Source organism: Peromyscus leucopus, chromosome 6 (genome assembly GCF_004664715.2).
Source record: "Peromyscus leucopus breed LL Stock chromosome 6, UCI_PerLeu_2.1, whole genome shotgun sequence".
Lineage (NCBI taxonomy): Eukaryota > Metazoa > Chordata > Mammalia > Rodentia > Cricetidae > Peromyscus > Peromyscus leucopus.
This window is the reverse complement of record NC_051068.1, coordinates 129,695,274-129,714,407: the sequence shown is the minus strand read 5'-3', so window position 1 is coordinate 129,714,407 and position 19,134 is coordinate 129,695,274. Positions and strand designations below refer to the sequence as shown.

The following is a 19,134-nucleotide window of genomic DNA, read 5'->3' as shown; positions in this document are numbered from 1 at the left end:
AAGATTAATGAAATTATTCCTAATGATGTCTTGCTATGTTTATAGATTGGTGCCTAGTCAAATTGTTTACAGAGGGGAATTATCCAGCAACCAATGGGAGCAGATGTAGAGACATACAGCAAAGTACTAATTAGAACCAGGGGAACTCTACAGAAGAAGAAGGATTGTAGAAGTCAGAGAGGTCGAGGACACCATGAGAACAGTCCACAGAATCAACTAAGCAGGGCTCGTAGGGGCTCACAGAAACTGAAGCGACAAACACAGACCCTGCATGGGTCTGAGCTAGGTCCTCTGCATATACCTTATGATTGTTTAACTTGGTGTCCTTGTGGGACCCCCAACAATGGGAGTTGGAGGTGGTGTCTCTGACTCTTTTGCCTATGCTTGGAACCCTGTTCTTCCTACTGGATTGCTTCATGCAACCTTGACATGAGGATTTGTGCCTAGTCTCATTGCATCTTATCCTGCTGTATTTACTTGATATCTCTGGGAGGGCTGCTTTTTTTCTGAAAGAAAACAGAGAAGCAGCAGATCAGGGAGAGAAGGGATATGGGAAGAGGGTGCTCAGAGGAGTGAAGGGAGGGAAGGCTGCAGTCAGGATGTAATGCATGAGAGAAGAATGAAAGTTAAAATATATTTTCCAAGCTTCATCTGTTGAAGAGAGTAGCCATTACTCATTACTTCCTCTGGTATTCTGATCAAGGACTGGTTAGCCTTTTTTTCCCTTGGTTTTCTGTTTAGTCCCATTGGTCCATGTTTACTCATTTGTTTCAGCCCTGGATTATTTTGATAGTATAGCTTTGTGATATGACTTTAATTCAGGAAGTCTAATGTCTCCAACTTTATTTTGCTTTCTTGGTATTATTTGTTCTATGTCTGCAAAGAATTCTGACAGCATTTTGACAGAGGCTGAGTTAAATCTGTGTGATGCCATGGGTATAAATGCCCTACCGACACTTTTCTTGGTATTTCTTGTTATTTATCTTGATGTTGTTATAATGAAATTATATCCTTTGTTTCTTTCTTACCTAAGTCATTACTTGTACATAGACAAACATTTTTATATGAGTTTATATTCTGTGACTTGACTAAATTTATTTCTTAGTTCTAACATTTATTGAATTATTAGTGTTTTCCATGTACAGAAACATATCATTTGCAAATTGAAGTAATTTTAGTTTTTCCTTTCTATTTGATACATTCTTGCTTTTTTTCAGATAAAATATTATATGTTTATTTAAAACTTATTTTTCACCTTGAGTATGCAAAATACAAACTCCACAAAATTTTAATTTTTACTTTGTAGTTTATAAATATACAACATAGAAGTTTGCTTAAATTTATATTACATATTTATTAAGGCAAGGAACTATATAGAAAACACATCTGTTCTGCTTAAAGGCATACTTGGGAATAAAACATTGTACAAATTATTGCACATCTGAAACCACAGTGCATAACAGACTGTCTGCATAAAAATGTTACAGAATAAACCATTCTTGCTTTTTTGTCTTTATTTTTCTTATTGTTCTGACTAATATATAACACTAAATCAAGCCAATATAGCAATATCAGAGCTTGGTGGGAAAGCTTTTAGTTCTTTACTACTGATAACAGTGTTAGCTTTGGAATTTTCTTAAGTGGAGTTTACTAGGCTGAGGAATTTTTCTTCTACATCTATAATATTGAGTTGTTTCAAAGAAGTGATGCTGACCTTTGGCAAATTGTTTTCTGTGTGAGCTGGGATGAGGCCACGGTTCTGTTACTCAGTCTGGAAGTGTGAAGTAGTTCATTGACTGTTGCACACGTTTGTAAATGACTTTACAAGGGGTATGTTCTTCTGATTATGATGTAGGCTCTTTTTGACATTGAGAAATTTGGTTTCCTAATGTGTGTACATGAGTGTAAGGGCTGGAGACTGACATCAGTTGTCTTCCTAAATTTTTTAAGACATGGTCTTTCACTGAACCTTGAGATCAGCAATTGAGCTAGGTCAGCTGCCACTGAGTCCTGGGATCTCCAGTTTCCACATTCCCAGCAATGGGCACTTGGCTGTTTCCTATACGATCTGGACACTGAACTCAGAATCCTCATGTTTGCATGATGTGTGCTTTACCCACCAAGCTGCGTTCCCAGCTGTGCGGAGTTTCTGATATTCTTCCAAGATACTGACCTATGGTTTCCTGCTCTATGTTTTTTGCCTGGCTTATGTATCATGGTGTTCCTGGCCTTGCTGAATGGTTTTGAATATATTTCATCTCCCTGTATTTTTTAGAAGAATTTAAGAAGTATTTAACACTATTTTATTGACTGTTTGGTAAAATTCACCTGCCAAGTTCTCTAGTGCTGGGTTGTTTTTGTTGTTTTTTGTTTTGTTTTGTTTGTTGTTGTTGTTGAAGGCTTTTGAAATTACTCCTTTAATCTCTCCTGTGTTGTTATTGGTTTAGATATAAAATGCTCCCCACAGGCTTCTGGGTTGGGACTTTCTGCTTCGGGGGTGGTTTGTTGTTATTTGTTGTTGTTTTTTGTGGACTTGGGTTTATGTTTATTTGTTGGTGGGATTTTTTTGGGGGGTGTTCTTATTTTGTTTTTGTTCTTGAACGAGAAGTTCTCTATACATCTCCTGAGTCCCTTTTGATCTAGAATGCAGTTCAAATCCAACATTTTCTTATTGGTTCTCTGTCTTGTTCTAGCCATTGTTAAATGGGGTATTGAATGCCCTTACTCTTGTTATGTTCTATTTCTTCCTTTATATCCACTAGCATTTGATTTACATGCCTAGAGGCTCTGATGTCAACATATATGTGTGTGTATGTACTTGGGTCTAATACATATGTTTTTGTTAGGTCCTTGTGATGAGGTGTCCTTCTTATCACACTGATCAACTCTGTCTCAGAACAGCTTCTGACTTTGTCTGGTTCATTTGTTGTGCTGTTTTGTACTCTTTACATGAAAGAACTTCCATCCCTTCACTTTCACCCTGTGTGCGACCTTAAAGCTAAACTGAGTCTCCTGGAGGAGGGATGTGGTTAGAGTTCCTTTCTGTTCATTTAAGATTAGATTTGTTTCTCTGGCAGGTCAAATCCCTTCACCTTCTGAGGAGTTCCCTCTTGGGCATTATGCTGTTTTCTCTTTAACCTGTGGATCTTCTGTTATTAGTCCTCTTTTGTCTTGTCGTTTAACTTCTTGGTTTGGTGATTTTTCTGTTGCTGCATGCTTAAATTCTCTTACTTTCTTATTTTTGTATCAGCTATCATTTCCTGCTGTGCATTTGCCATATCTTACACAAAGACTATTTTAAACTAATAACAATTTTGATTACATATAGGCATTGTTTACCATCCTCTTCCAAATATTTTCTGACATGTAGCTTTTATACTGTGTTTTCTTTTATATGTTGTAGTGATTATTTTCTAGCATTTTTACTTTTAATATATATATATATACTGGAAATTTGAGAGGCATTACCCTTAAGGTAATGGGGCATTTTAATGTTGATTTTGATTATAGATTTACCTCTGCCTTTGGGTTTTATGTTTTCAGATATTTTTGGGGGCATAATAATCTTTACTTCCGGGTGAAACACTCTTCTAGGAATCTGCTTAAGCTGCTGGTCATGAATTTCTCCACATTTGCTTATCTGAAAAAGGCTTTTTCTCTTTCATTTCTGGAAGACAGTTCTGGTAGGTATGGTGTTTTTGGCTGTCAGGAGTCTTCTTCCCACACTTTGAGTATGCCAACCCATTTTCTTCTGAACTGAGGAATCTGCTAACAATATAACGGGGACTTGCTTATTTGTGACTGAACACTTTTCTTTTGGTACCTCCATAATTATACTTATTTGGTTTGGGTTTTTTGTTTGGTTTGGTTTGGTTTGGTTTGGCTTGGCTTGGGGTTTTGGGTAGCTGATTACATCTGAGAAAGGACCTTTTTGAGTGGAATCTACTCTGAATCCTTTTATCTTCCTGTTTCTGAATGTCCATTTCTCTTTCTCATTGAGTTTCTGTCCAGCCAGGCACAGAAGTGCATGCCTGTTATCATAGCATTCAGAAGGCAGAGGCAGAAGTACCCTGAGCTTCGGCCCAGCCTAGGCTCTACAGACAGCTATAAATAAAATAAAAATATAAGAAACTTTTAAATAATCTTTTTGTGATTCACACTCTCTCTTCCCCCTCTGGAATTCCCATAATGTAAAAATGTTCACTTATGGGTATTCTACAAATTCTGTGTATTCCTTTACTCTTTCTAATCTTCATGCCCACTTAGATTGTTTCAAAAGATGGTTCTTCATATCCAGAAGCTTTTCTCTATCTGCTCTAGTCTGCTACTGAAACTCTCATTTGTATTTTACTTAATATGTATTCACTGGCTTCTTCAGCATCAAATTCTGCCTGTGTGATATATATCTGTTGAATTTCTTATTCAGATCATGATTTTGATGATTTCATTGAATCATCTGATTTCTCTTGCATTCTGAGAACTCTTCATAAAATCATTGCTTTAAGTCCTTTCCTTCAGCGTAATTTACTAGCTGATGGCCAGGTTCCTTGTGGCCTAGTGTTCTGTTTTTACTGTGTCAGTATCTGGTGGAACAACTGCCTCCTATCATATTCAATGGTTTTACAGGGGAAAATGCATGTCTTTGAAAGGATTCTGAGATCAGTTCAGGGAGTGCATGGCCTCTGGTTCAGGTGGGTGCAGTAGTTTAATCTCTGTGCAACTTCTCTGGTATCACACGTGTAAGCCATGCCTGTGGTGCTTACTGGTCTTGGCTACAGGAGTTTGTGGAGGTGGTAGTAAGGCCAACATGGTTTTAGTGACAAAGCTTTGTAGATCACCCACCTTCATTCTTACAGTGGAGAGGTTTAACTGAGGATATCTATATTGGTGTTACATCTGACCTGGCCAAAGACAAGAACAGAGCACCCTGCTCTAGGGCATAAAACTTATGGTGTCTGAGAACTAGGGTGGAACCTGTGATCTTGGGCAGGTTCACCCCTCTGCATTGTAGATATAATTCTCCCACTGGCTATGATGTTAGAATTCCCTCCCATAGTTCAAGTAATTCAAGCCTAGTAGGGAGTGAATGTGGCTCTACCCCTGGAGATCAGGACACAGCACTGCTGTGGCTCCTTGAATAACAGGGCATTGCTTGATCATGAGCATCCCAACTACAGCTCTATCCTGGATCTGCATGCCAAGAAAATAGCAGCCACTCAAATGAAGGAAATGGTATGCTTCCAGGCACTTGTCCTCTGGAGAAGAGAACTGCAGGCCCAGCCCAGGAATGGCTGTATGTGAATATGGCACAATGTCCACAGAGCATCTTAGTGACAGAGAGATGCAGAGATCTTTGTCTCTTGGAGAGGGAACCACTCAGGTCGTAAACCATGGAGCCCTGCTGCTCTCCAGTGCTCTCTTTGAGAAACTCTCAGTGGAAATGCTGTTGTTTTGGTCCTTTCTGTTTGGGGAAAGCTAAACACCAGGCATCTTCATTTGGCCAGCTTGCTGAATCACAAATATCTTATTATTTGTTATAGCTTATAATATTCTTATTGTATCCATCTGTAATATCATTTTAATTGCTGAATAATATTCTATTAAAAGTGCATTATATATTCATTAAGCAATCCTCCATTGCTTCAAGTTAAGCTTTCTGTATTCCCTTTGCTTTTAGAAATAGTCATATGTGAATTTATACATGTTTAATTCTGGACAAATTTTCAAAGTTGGAAATATTGGTTCAAGTAAAGTATCTGTATCAGTGGTTTGAACTCTTTTTGCCTATTTACTTCATGTTCTCATTATTAACATATTCCTATGCTTTACTCTTTCTATATATCCAGTTCCCGTCAATATAGACAAAATCATGGCTTATTGAAGTTACATGGCTGAATAGCAACAAAAAGAAACGTTGTGACAGTAATAATTCTTTTCTAAATTTTCAGAAATTTTCGAATCTGTGAAAAATAAATCTTCAGTTATCATATACCTGGCATTCTCTCATTGCCAACAGTCAACCACATTAGCTTTCTCTCTTTTAGATGCAGACATTATTACCTTAAGTATTTAAATATTTCATGTGACCTTCTTGAAATAAATACATATTTTTATTATTACTACAGCACCACTATTGAGCCTATGAAAATTTGTATTATTTCCTTATCTTTCAATATGTACTCAATTAAAATTTCAAATTGCCCCAAATGCATATTGGTATTTTTGTTTTTAATCTAATTAGTGTTTATACATTATATTTAGGCATAATGACCAGAATCTTTTAGTCTACAGTATTCCTTTCCTTTAAGGAATGTGTTTGGTCTCAGCCAATCATCTTTTCCAGGTCCTGGTTGATAGTTTTGTTCATCATGTCCTCATTATCAGATTAAAGTTATTCATTAAGACATGATTATTACATGATTGATCTTGTGTATTTCTTATTCTGTCATACCAGAAGAAATGCAGTGTCCATTTTTCCATATCTGATGAATAGACATGTGTGATGTGTGAATATCCTGTCTCTGACACCTATATTACCAAATATAACAGCACACATATGTTAGCCTTGAGAGAGCTCTCTTAGACTTACAGAATGGATACATTACCCCATCTCCCCAATCTGCATTCACAGTCCTTGAGAAGCTTTCTCTCAGTCTCTTCTTCTCTCATTTTTTCTCTCTTCTTATGTCCCTGATCACCACTATGGATATAAGATTTATTTTTAATTCAATAATTTTTTAAATCCACTGAAAGCAATAAAGTTCATCATAAAACTAGTTTAATCTGGCAAATAAAATTGCTGAGAAGTGTAGTGTCACAAAGAACATGCATTTAATAATTAGCACCATTTTCATATTTTTTAATAAAAAAGCATTCAGAATGTCAACAAAACAGTTGCCATTTTTTTTTGCAATTACAAAGTGGTATTCAGTTACCAGAACAACAATTATCTTCGTAATAATAAGCTGCATCAGAGACAACTGAAGATGAAAAAAATTAAAAAAAACCTACCATCCCCATATATAACTAATTTGTGCTGTGCACCAAGAACCTGCTTTAAATTTCCATGCCAATTTACAACCCCCAGACTGTACCAGGCAAGGTTAGTGGCTATTGAGAATACCACCAGGACAGGGCTATCTAAAGACACATTCAGTAGTGTGTTAACTATACAAAAAAAGATACTGTACAGTTTAAAAACAAACCGTACACAGCCTTACATTTCAATTTTTTTCTTTAAAAGCAATGAGTTGTGTACAGGGGGGTTAGATGCTTTATAGACAAGAAAAAAACTGCGCTAGAACCAACTTATTCATCATCATCTTCTTCTTCATCTTCGTCTTCCTCTTCCTCCTCTTCCTCATCCTCTTCATCCTCCTCCTCATCTTCTTCTTCCTTCTTTTTCTTTCTCTTTTGAGCCTTGATGACCCCTTTCTTCGCCGCATCAGGTTTTCCTTTAGCTATGTAGGCAGCAATACCCTTTTCGTACTTCTCCTTCAGCTTGGCAGCCTTCTCGTAGGGCTGCTTGTCGTCCGCAGAGGTGTCGTTCCACATCTCCCCCAGCTTCTTCGCCACATCCCCGATGGACAAGCCGGGTGCTCTACTTTGATTTTGGGGCGATACTAAGAACAGAACAAGAAGGCCGAAGGAGCCTCTTGGGTGCATTGGGGTCCTTGAACTTCTTTTCGGTCTCCCCTTTGGGGCGGATGTAGGTTTTCATTTCTCTCTCATAACGACCCTTGTCAGCCTTTGCCATGTCTTCAAATTTCCCCTTTTCTTTAGCAGACATGGTCTTCCACCTTTCTGAGCACTTCTTCAAGAACTCTGAGAAGTTGACAGAAGCATCCAGGTGCTTCTTCTTATGATCCTCCTGGCAAGTTTGCACAAAGAATGCATATGAGGGCATTTTGCCACTGAGCTTCTTAGGATCTCCTTTGCCCGTGTTTAGTTGATTTTCCTCCGCGAGGCACAGAGTCGCCCAGTGCCTGTCCGGTTCGCGCTGGCCCCGGCCCTGTCTCTATGGAGCTCAATGTACTGCAATGGCTGTGAGAGCGGGAGCCAGACGCGATTTTCATATTTTTTAAGAATAGTTTGCACTGATTTTATCAGGACAAGAGCCTTCTGGTCAGTTCACAGTGATTCTTTTTTTCGTTTTCCGAGACAGGGTTTCTCTGTGTAGCTTTGTGCCTTTCCTGGAACTCACTTGGTAGCCCAGGCTGGCCTCGAACTCACAGAGATCCGCCTGGCTCTGCCTCCCGAGTGCTGGGATTAAAGGCGTGCGCCACCACCGCCCGGCCAAAAAGAAAACCAAGCAAAATTAAAAAACACATAACTGGAGTACACGCCCAAACAGAAAAAAATACAGAATTCACTGATGACATAAAATTCCAAGACACCATGTTTAACAAGAGTATCAAAATTACTTCTTCATATCAGCCTAGGAGTGTTGGCTCAGAATATGTCCATGCCAAATTCATATGTCTTCACATTCAGCTCCTTTCCTGTAGTCTACATAAGCGTCTTTTGTTCCCTTAGAACCTGCCAGTTCTGTATGATCCACACAGCTTCACCTAATGTAGCTTTATGACTCTGGGCCCTAGCTTATCTGTGTTCCCTTTCCCTTCCCTAAGAGGGCAATCCCTGGCCTCCTGTCTCTAGGTGTCAGTGTAAGGAAACTCCTAGCTCTCTTGGAAACCTGGTCACAGGCCACCCAACAAAGCTGATTGTACAAGCCTGCCACCTTGTGGGCAGGTCTTTTCTTAAACAAGTCATCTGTTAATCTTTGCACTGCACAGTTTCTATACTGAAAGTTTTGCATCAGAGACCTAAAAAGTTGAGAAACATTAAACATGAATTTACTGTTTTGGTTTTTTTAGAAAAAGGTATAAAGACAAGTGGGACTCAACACTTCTTTCAGTGGGCTCTGTTATTCTCTTTGGGGAAAAACTGCCTTATTTTTTGCCAGAAGAGTATAAAATCTTGCCTGGACTTACTGGAAATTCACAAGCGCCAAATGAAGACTAAAATACCTATGCTAGACCCTCTGTATCTTGTTGAGACCACAGATAAAGGAAAGTGTGCTGTATCATAACAAAGAATACTGCATTGATTGTTGAACCATATGTTCTGAGAGCTGGGGTTGGGGGATCTGATCGAGTGGGTCCTGAATTTACCCCTCATACTCTGTCCCAGGCTCCAAAGCTGATTCTGATCAGCATTTGAGTATTTTATAGGCTCTCTGGTAGATTTTGTCTGCAAGTGTTTTCTTGCTTTTCTGTTTTTCCTTTTATTGTGAACTCAAGTTCCCAAATACATTGAAACCTGTAATTCTTTCTTAAGTATTATCTGTTTCAGTACGTGCATTGTTAGTTTAATTCATGGACTTTTATTGTATTCATTTGCTTAGGGGAAATGAATAGCACCACTTTTAGAGAGGGAGAAGACTATTTTTGTTTAAAACATCATACTGGGTTAGAGTCTGTCAGTTGTAAAGGCAAGCCCCCCACCCCCAAGGACAGTTTGTATGAAAGGAAAGGGAGCAGAGAAGGGAACCAAACTACTTTACTTAATAAGCTAATAGGAATTACAGATTTGAATCTTGGCAGTTTGAGAAGTAAAATGTGTAAGTGGACCCTGGTAACTCATGAAAATGTGGAGGCAGGAAGAGGTTCTTGAAGGACTCTTAACAGTGTGGAAAGAAGCAGGTCCTAGGGAAAGATGCCCAATGAGAAATACCTTAGAGAAGAAAATCAGACTGTAATTATGCCTAAAATAGAATAATTTAAGTTACTAGGTATAAAGCAAAATTTCTCTGTAGAAAAATAAAAAGGGATCAAGAGAATTGCTAAAAGCATCATAGCAGAGGTTGGTCACTATGGCAACCAGAAGAGACATGGTGCTGGTGGAAAAGAATATGTCAGATTAGGCCAAAGGGAAAGTGCATCAAGTTGTTTCTTCCAACTTGGAAAAGGAAAGATAGAGGGAGGCCAGTTGGATTAGAAGCTATAATGATGGGACTCATACAGTTTTCAGCATATGGGGCTAGCAGAAGACAGGCTAAAATAAAAATAAACACAAAAATAAAGATGTTAGTCATGGAAGGTCACACTAAGGCTTTCAATAGATCCTTCATAGACTGTCAGGAATATTCCTAAATCCAAGAGTCAGAACAACTGAAGACTATGTCTCTTCGATCAAGCTGTCTCAGCAGCTACATAATGAACGAAGTTGCATAGACTCAAAGAGCTCAACATCAGAGAGCACAAGGTTACGTTGAGACTTTCAGAATATCAATTAATTTTTATGCAGGCCTTTGTGCTCAGTTTTTTTTTTCAGTTATACTTAATAGTGTTTATATTTAAATTTAAAAGAGAAGTGAGCTATTTGCTGGTTAACGGGGCAGCTGAATGACTCATTATGCTAGATACTTCATAGCTCATTTAATTTAATGAAAACAAAGTTACCAAAATATCAAGTCATATTTGTGTGTATGAGTACATGTGTGTCTGCAGGTGTGTGTACATGCCTGTGTGTGTGTGTGTGTTTGTGTGTGTGTGTGTGTGTGTGTGTGTGTGTGTGTGTAAGCCAGAGGGCAATGCTGGATGTCTTCTTTAGTTACTCTCTACCTTAATTTTTTGCCACAGGTTTCTCTAATTAAACCAGAAGCCCTCCAACCTGAGTAGCCTGGCTGACTAGTAATGCCCTAGGACTCTTCTGTGTCTGCCCCACCCCCAAGCTCTAGGGTGTCTAGGTATCTGCCACATGCCCCACTTTTTACCAGTGCTGGAGAGATCACCTAAAGTCCTAATGCTTCCAGAGTAAGTGTTTTACCCGTTGAGCCATTTCAGTCAATCCCTCGAGTTATGTTTTGTCAAAAACAAGTTTAAATTATGCACAGTGGTGGCTATGAATTGGATTATTCAAGACATTAATCACTAGAGAACACACTGTGTTCTGCTTTCTGCTAATAAATAGGGAATTATCATAAGGAAAATTAAATTCAATGGATAGCTATAATGTAAAAACAGTTCCCTCAAACTGCTAGTCAAATTCAGATTGTATAACTACCCAATATTCACATATATGAGCAGCATCAGAAGAAAAAAAAAGACCTCTCCTTCAGAGAACCACAAAGTGGAGAACATAAGCAAAAGGAAAATCACAGGCCCTACTGCATGTTAGTCACTTGGAGCAGCCACACATGCACCAGGTTGTATCCTCATCAGTTAAGGCTGATATTGTAGTTTGAGTGTGTCTTAGGCTAAGACTCTGAAACTCATGTTGAGGTTGGTCCCTATGCATCAGTACTGAACAGTAGGGAGGCTGTGAAAGGGTGAGTTAGGTCTTAGGAGAGGATCTGCTGCTCTAGAAGTGGCTTGGTATTGGGTCTCAGCCTCCTGCACTCACCCTCTTATTTCCTCTCTCAACCTTCTGCACACCCAACCTGCTTTCTCTCTTCTCACAGTGCAGGCAGCAGCAAGAGGCCATTTCTGGGAGCAGCACACCAGGATAGGGCCTTGGACTTCCAAGTCCAGTACCAACAAAATCTACTTTCTTTCAAATTACCAAATACAGGTACTCTGCTACAGCAACAAAAAAAAATAGACTAAAATTGCTGCCATCATGAACGAAAACGATCTTGTGGGGTTGGGAATATTTGAGAGCTCATTTGCACATGAAGGCAGAAGTCAAGCTTACCTAGTTCTTCAGATGTTGTACACTTGGTTTTGTGAAATAAAGTGTCTCATTAGCCTGGAGTTCAGCAATGAAGCTAGGCTGGTTGCCAGAGGACCACAGAGATTTCCTAGTCCCATCTCCCCATTGCTATAATAGCACTGCTCTGGCAATCAAACTTGGGTTCTTGGGCTTGCAAAGAAAGTACTTTATCAGCCAAGAAATAATTGTATTTAATCTTATGTACTTAAAGTGTGTTTGGTGTCTTTATAATAAATTGTCATTGGAAGGTATTTATGCATGTTAAATGTATGTATTTAAATATTATTCAATATCTCAGCAAATATCTATTAATAATTTGGTGTATGAGTCTCATTTATTCAATAATGCTTGACAAGTTTTACTCCCAAGTTAACCATTCAAAGATTAGAGGCTATTTTGAAGAATTATACCATAGGCCATCATTGTTGAAATCTTTCTGAGTAAAATATTATTAGGCTAATGCCTTCAACTTTGCCAAACATTCCTACTTTCCTATATTTCTCAAAGTATAATTGTAACATATCACAAAGAAATTTTTTTAAATATCATGCATTCCTTTTTCTAAAGTAGAAAAGCACTTCTGAGTCATACATTCACTAAGAAAGACAAGAGATTCTACTGTGACAGGAAGTTGAGCTGGGGTATGGTTGTGTTTATTGCATCCTGAGAGTGTATTATTTACAACATAAATGTTACTGTGGAAGACATTACAGGGAAAAATGATTCATCATTTAGATGTCACCAAATGTGATGTCTAGCAATGTACATAAAAACACTAAAGGTTAAAAAAAAAAACTGAATGTTTCTGTCTTGATTAAGGATGAGCAGCTGAGTTCACAATATGTCCTCTGACTGAGCTCTGCCATTTAGCACAAGTCTAGGCCCTGATCTGAGAGCAGAGAAAGCTTACAGGAATGTGGTGAGGTTTGCTAAGGGACTGACATTTAAACTGTAGTGAAGCGGGGTGATCAAAATTCCTCCAATTTAAGGAGACAATGATGGTCCTTCTTGGCAAAAGAAAATATTTGCAAAAAAGTGTAGAAGATGCGGAGGCTTCATACTTAGGCACCAGCCAGGAAGAGGCTAACAGTTTTACCAGGCAGAATCCAAGGAACCCAACAGAAAATCTGCTCAAGTGGGGCCCAGAGGGAAAGCAGCACCTTGACTGTGGCACAAAGAGAAGAGCCACATTTGCAATCTGACTCATTCCTGACGTGGAGCAGGGAAGACAGAAAATGGGGAGTGAGGGGAGCTTCCACAGCTGAAGACTGAGGTGACAGCTGATTAGTGAACAAAGATGGCAGCGTCTTAGAAGGATCACATTTGGGGAGGAGAAAAATGAGGACCTGTGTAAACCCTGTTCTTGTCAAAGAACACTGAGAGCCTTGAAAGCGACCAAACACTCACAGGGAAAAGTCTTATGAGACTGAAGTCTAAACTTTAACACTAAAAAAGAAAATATGTTCATTTATCATTTTATGGAAAGGCTATACAACTATATGTGTTTATTCTTTCTACTTAAAAATGAAAAATATCTCTAAAATGGTGAAATAGACTGTTCCTTATGTCATATTCATATTTATTATAAGCTTTACAAAAGAATCTAACGATGTTTATGATAACTCTGAAATAAGCAGAAGGAGATAATAAATACGTCTCCTTTACTATGCCAGGAGAGATATCTCCATCTGAAGTGGCAGCAGGAAATAAAAATTTGGTAATATTTTCCTCTCCATTTATGCATGATTAGCAAATATGTGTCCCCTAATAAACCAACTAGAAAATTATATAAAGAAATGCCTTATCAGTTCTCTAAATGCTGTGATTTAGCAGTTATCTGATTATTGCAGGACTCTCTTACAATAAATGAAATCACTCCAAAGCCATGGTAAATAGCAAATTTCCAAAACTTCCATTTGGGTAATCCACGTTCCATTGGAACAAAACCAAGAGTGAGACTATTTATCAACATGCACAGTACTGTAAAACTTTTTTCCTGAGGAGGCATGGAGAAACCATGTGTTTACCATGGGTGGGACAGCAATGACAGAAACAAAGAACCAATTCCACTCACCTTTAGCCTACTGAGCCAGTAAGTTGGGATAGGGTTACTTACAGCAACATGACCAAGTTATAGGCAGCTACATTGCTTCCCACCAAAAGTCTCTTTCAGCATCTATTAATGCCTATATATCTTCTGAGAAGGTTTCATGAGTCCTCTTCCTTAGCAGCCTTTAACTGCCTGAAAAGCCCTCAAAGAGAGGCAAGGCCTCTTGAGTCCTTCCTCTTCTCTATGGGGCAACCTGTGCTGATAGCCTGCTGGCAAGCCTGCTAAGATGCCAGAGGACAACAGTGATGTCATAGCCAGAGAAGAGTGTTGCACAGTAGATGGTACAACCAAAACACTGGAAACCTGTGAGATTGACAGATCTCCTCTAGGACAGAAGTGGGGAATTCCCTGGTTTGAAGTTGAGAGGCAGTGATTGATAGAATGGCAGTTTCTTGTTTTATTTGTACCCCTTTGAATTAAATCTATCCAATAAACTGATTTTTTAATCTTATATTTTAGAAGACATCACTCTACTACTTATATCTAAATCCTTTTTATTGTTATTGTTTTTCGGTGACATTTCTCCTTTTTTTCTTTTATTTAAAATAAGTTCTTTTCTCATACAAGATATCCTGATTATAGTTTCCCCTCCCTCTACTCCTCCCCGTTCCTCCCCACCTTCCCTCCCTTCTGGAATCAGTCTTTTTCTGTCTCTCATTAGCAAAGAGTAGGCTTCTAAGAGATAGCAAGCTTCACATAATGCAATGGACTGATCTTATATGCATAGATGAAGAAAACATTATTAAAGACAGAGATTTGATCTCCATGACACAAGACAACAATAAAATACCCAAGAGGAATCCAATGAGGGCCCAGTATCAAGGGTGTAGCAAAAGCCAGAGGCCCTGAACCAGACCAATGACTCATTGCAGTGAACACTTACAAGTAAAGATGTAAGGACTAAAGGGCTTACTGTGTGATTCACTGGGCCACACTACAGCTTCCATGGAAAGAATTTTTTACTTGTTTTTGTTTAGTTGGTTGGTTTGGATTTGTGTGTTGGGTTTTTTGTTTGTTTGTTTGTTTGTTTGTTTGTTTGTTTTACTTCTAAATCTTGTTTCAGGGGGCTGTTGCAAGGACAGAGAGAAGGGAAAGGAGAGAGAGAAGGGAGAGGAGAGCAAGATGAATGGGATCAGGATGCATCATGTGAAACTCATAAAGAATCAATAAAAAGTTTTTTTAAAAAGCAAAAAATAAATCTTAAATTACTATCTGCATCATCAAACTGACAGAAGTTTAGTCACTGATAACAACAGCTGCTGACAGTGGCTCAGAGATGGGTACACATGTGTAACACTCCAAGTAGGCTCAGTTGGCAGAAAGAATTAACTCTGCAGTACTTGTTGGTAGTGAAATTTGAAATCCTTTTCATGCAGTAGATGGACAAGAAGGTGTGTTTGTAGTTGTTTATCAGGGCATGGATTAGAATGTGGAGAAATGATAACTTGTATATTCTCCTCGGGTGTGGAGAACATTGTTCAAAAAATTAGTAAATGTATTTGCAGTCTCACAAATACACTCCAAGGAACATATGTGAGAATGCTCACAGTGTAATGCTAAGTGAAAAAAACATGGGACAAAACATACTTAATCTTTTTTCCTTTTTAATGTTTTTAATTGAAATAGAACCACACCCTTTTTCTCCCTCCCATTCCATTCCTCCTTCCAGCTCCTCCCAGTTACCCTCCCTTGAGCCCCTCCTTTGCCCTCCACTCTTGTTGCTAGCCTCTTTTTCTTTTCTTTTCTTTTCTTTTTTTTTTTTCTTTTTTTTTTTTTTTTTTTTTTTTTTTTTTTTTTTTTTCGAGACAGGGTTTCTCTGCGTAGCTTTGTGCCTTTCCTGGAGCTCACTTGGTAGCCCAGGCTGGCCTCGAACTCACAGAGATGCGCCTGGCTCTGCCTCCCGAGTGCTGGGATTAAAGGCGTGCACAACCACCGCCGGCTCTAGCCTCTTTTTCTTTGATTACAATTGTTTTATACATACATGTATATATGTATGCATAAATATATACAAGTACAACTTGCTGAGTCTGTTTCTGTGTATATGGTTTCAAGACTTCCCATTCCGTTTAATCTTAACTATATGTGTGCCTGGAAGTTAGGTGTATGTATTTAAGACACCACCTTAAATAAATGGAAGGGTGTATCCCATCATATCAGTGCCTTCTTTATAGATGTTGGAAGTATGGGGAATGGTATATGCTTCTTTATTCTATACTTCCTACATTTTTATTTGTATGCATGCATTAGTTTTATATATTAACTAAACAACAAACGAAATTTTAAATAGAAAAAAGGCTCTGATTAAGCAAAGTAGTGTGTCTGACATACCTAAATAGTTCTGTGGTTATTGTTATTTCTTCTGTCTTAGAGATAATGTTTTCTCACAAAGCCCCCTGCTGATGAAGCTCACAGGCTAGTGGTTGGCAGTGTACTTTCTAAAGCATGTGATTTCTATCTTCTCTTTCCATTCTCCATCACGTTCCACTGCCATGCAAAGCTCTTGCTTCTCATGGGAGCTCCTGTTTCTTGCTGAGATACACTCCTTTCTGTGTGACATCTGTCAAGTCATTTTCAAAACACTTCTAAGATCCATTTAATTCTTTGGATTAAATTGCTTAAGTATAAGTGGTTTATGACAGTCACTCTGAGGTTGGCTAAGGACACTGGAAGTCAGCTCTTTTCCTGGATATGCCTTTCTGAGAATGAGTGGGCACAGTTAGTGTCGTCTTTCTGTGATCTCATACATGTTCTTCCAAGTGACTTATTTTATGCTCTCACTGGACATTTTTATCTGCATCTGAAATCATACTTACAAACCATCTTCAACAGGCGGGTGAGCCTAGGACAAAATGAAACTTTTGTCTTTGTGTATCCAGTTACCTATAACAAAATGGTCTTGCTCACTGTTTGACTGTTATGCAATGCTGGTGATGTGTTAAGAGCAAAAATTAAGGTCTTACAGAGCCCAATTCAGAGCTGTCACCCCAACATACTGACTAGCAGACAGCTACAGCAAGTCTGTCTGGCATGAGACCATCAGCTTTGTAGATGTCGAAGAAGGGCTGCTACCTGCCTTGGGTTGGAGGCTAAAGAACATGGTTGCAGTGGTTCCTTGGGGTTTCCATGATATAATAATAATAATAATAATACAAACTGGAACCGCCTAGTATTGGAATGTGCAGTTTCATCTTTCTTGGGCAGGTGGCTAAAGTCCAGGTGGTAACACTGCTTCTCCCTTTGAGGCTATGGGAGCTCATATCTATTCCTAGCTTTGTTGATGGCCCTCCTTGTGCATCTTCCATCCTGTCCCTCCATGGCCGTTTACATAAACTTCTGTTAATAAGGACACTGGTCCTACAGGAGGAGGGTCTACCTTACTTAAGTATAACCAATCATAACATCATATCTACAAAATTACATCTTCCAAATAAGGCCAGAGTTTGAGGTCCTGAAATTGTGAAGTAAACATATTATCAGGGGAGAATTACATAAGACCTTATTTAATCCTCAGGAGTATTTAGGAGAGAATTTTTGTTTGAGTTTATTTCCTTGGCGTTAGTTGAACAATATTTTTCTTCCTTAGAAGCATAACCCAGGAGCAGTGAGTGGGTAGGAGACCTCCTGACAAGACAGAGATAGCACAGTGTGAGGGCATATGGGGTTCATTTGGGTATAGTTCAAGAGGAGATTACCATCTGGGTCCAAGTGTGTAATCAGTGACCAAAACTGTGTAATTGATAATGAAAGCAACAGGGAGCTGGTGAAGAGTTTTATACACATCTTGTATGAATTTTAAGACTGATCAGAGCTGCAGTGTTACAGTTACATGAATCACATTTTGTCCACTGTTAGGACCCACCGTTTGAACCTGCCCTTTTTAGTCTAGGAACCACATCCCTTCTTTGTCCAAGTGCTTTTCAATGCATTTGCTGCTGGTTGTATTCTCCTAATTCTCTCAAATTCTGTTGAATTTTAATCATCTTCTAAATAATTTAATCAGTAACAATTTTCTTTCACTAATAATGAACCAATTCTGCTTCTGGAATTTATTACTTACAAAACAAATCAAGATGGGTGCTTAAATATTCAGAATATTGTGAATTGCTTGAAATTGCACTTTTTATCCCACATCATAGACTAATGGTGAAAAAAACTCCAATTCTGAATCCTAACAGAATTGTCCAGCTTTAAAATGATCTCTGATTCAGCCATTTTGTGTTTTCATGAGCTTTTCTAGTGGTTGCTTAGTCTGAGGCTGCATTCTCTATGCCAGGGCTTCCTCTGTAGACAGCTTCTCGAATTCTTGTTTTAACTCTCCTTTTAGCCTTAGGGTGACATGAGGCAGGCTTGTACATTCCATGACTGTTAAAATCTTCCCAATTATAAAGTAACTGCCTAGATTTATACCCAGAGCAACTTAATTGATTAAAAGATTATCACTACAAGCCCTGTTTATTTTGGTGAGTCTCACAATTGCAGTGTTTGATCTAACTGTCCTGAAGGCATGAATATAACCATCATCGGCATTAATTAAAATATTAATAAACACAAGCAGTATCAGAAATTTCTAGTTATGATTGATGAATGAACATAAAATACCAAGAAATATTGTTGAAACTGCTTTCTTTCAGTCATTTGTACAAAATAAAAAGGAAGGAACATTTTTACCTTGCCCTGTGAAAGGGATAACGGAAATAGGGTCTTCTCCTCACAAAGGGGAGAACACAGGGCATAAGACACCTCATGTTGAAATGCCGCCCAGCTCTGAAGATGTGGAGTATTCCACAGAAGCATATATTTTTCAAAAAATAAATATTAACTTCTATATACCCAAGTTTTTATTTAGGAAAGCATTTGTCATACTTAATAGACTTTAGCTATCTCTGACTTCCCAAAGATCATATTGAAACAGACTTTCTCATGATAACTTTTTAAGATGAGTCATCATCTTGACTTTGTATTACAGCTTAAGACTTCTCAAGAGATATTAAGATGCAAGAAAATCACCTGAATAATTTATTCAAGGACTAGATAAGTGATTAGACTGAGGTGTGTCTCACACACAAGATTCTACCTACAAAGCAGGCTCTTTCTGACAGAAATGCTCCATTTTTTTTTTCCTGTACCTTAAATGTCAGCAAATCTTTGAACACTAGGGCAAAACTTCACATCTTTACCTTGGAGAAGTTGGCTCCTTGAAAAATGCTAAGGCTTAGAAGTTAATTGTTTCATTTTACTCTTGGATGGAGTTAGCTGTTTTCCTAGAAGCTAGTATCTTTCAAGAAACATGACTGGAACCATTTATTATT

The 19,134-nt window shown here is 38.4% G+C and overlaps 1 protein-coding gene and 1 pseudogene across 11 annotated transcripts in view; one reads left to right on the top strand and one right to left on the bottom strand.

Annotated features, from left to right (window-relative positions):
- Lrrc7 (leucine rich repeat containing 7) overlaps window positions 1-19,134 on the top strand; it is a 479,632-nt gene that overhangs the window by 165,830 nt on the left and 294,668 nt on the right. The window lies entirely within an intron of this gene.
- Window positions 7,257-11,487, bottom strand: LOC114707619 (annotated as a pseudogene).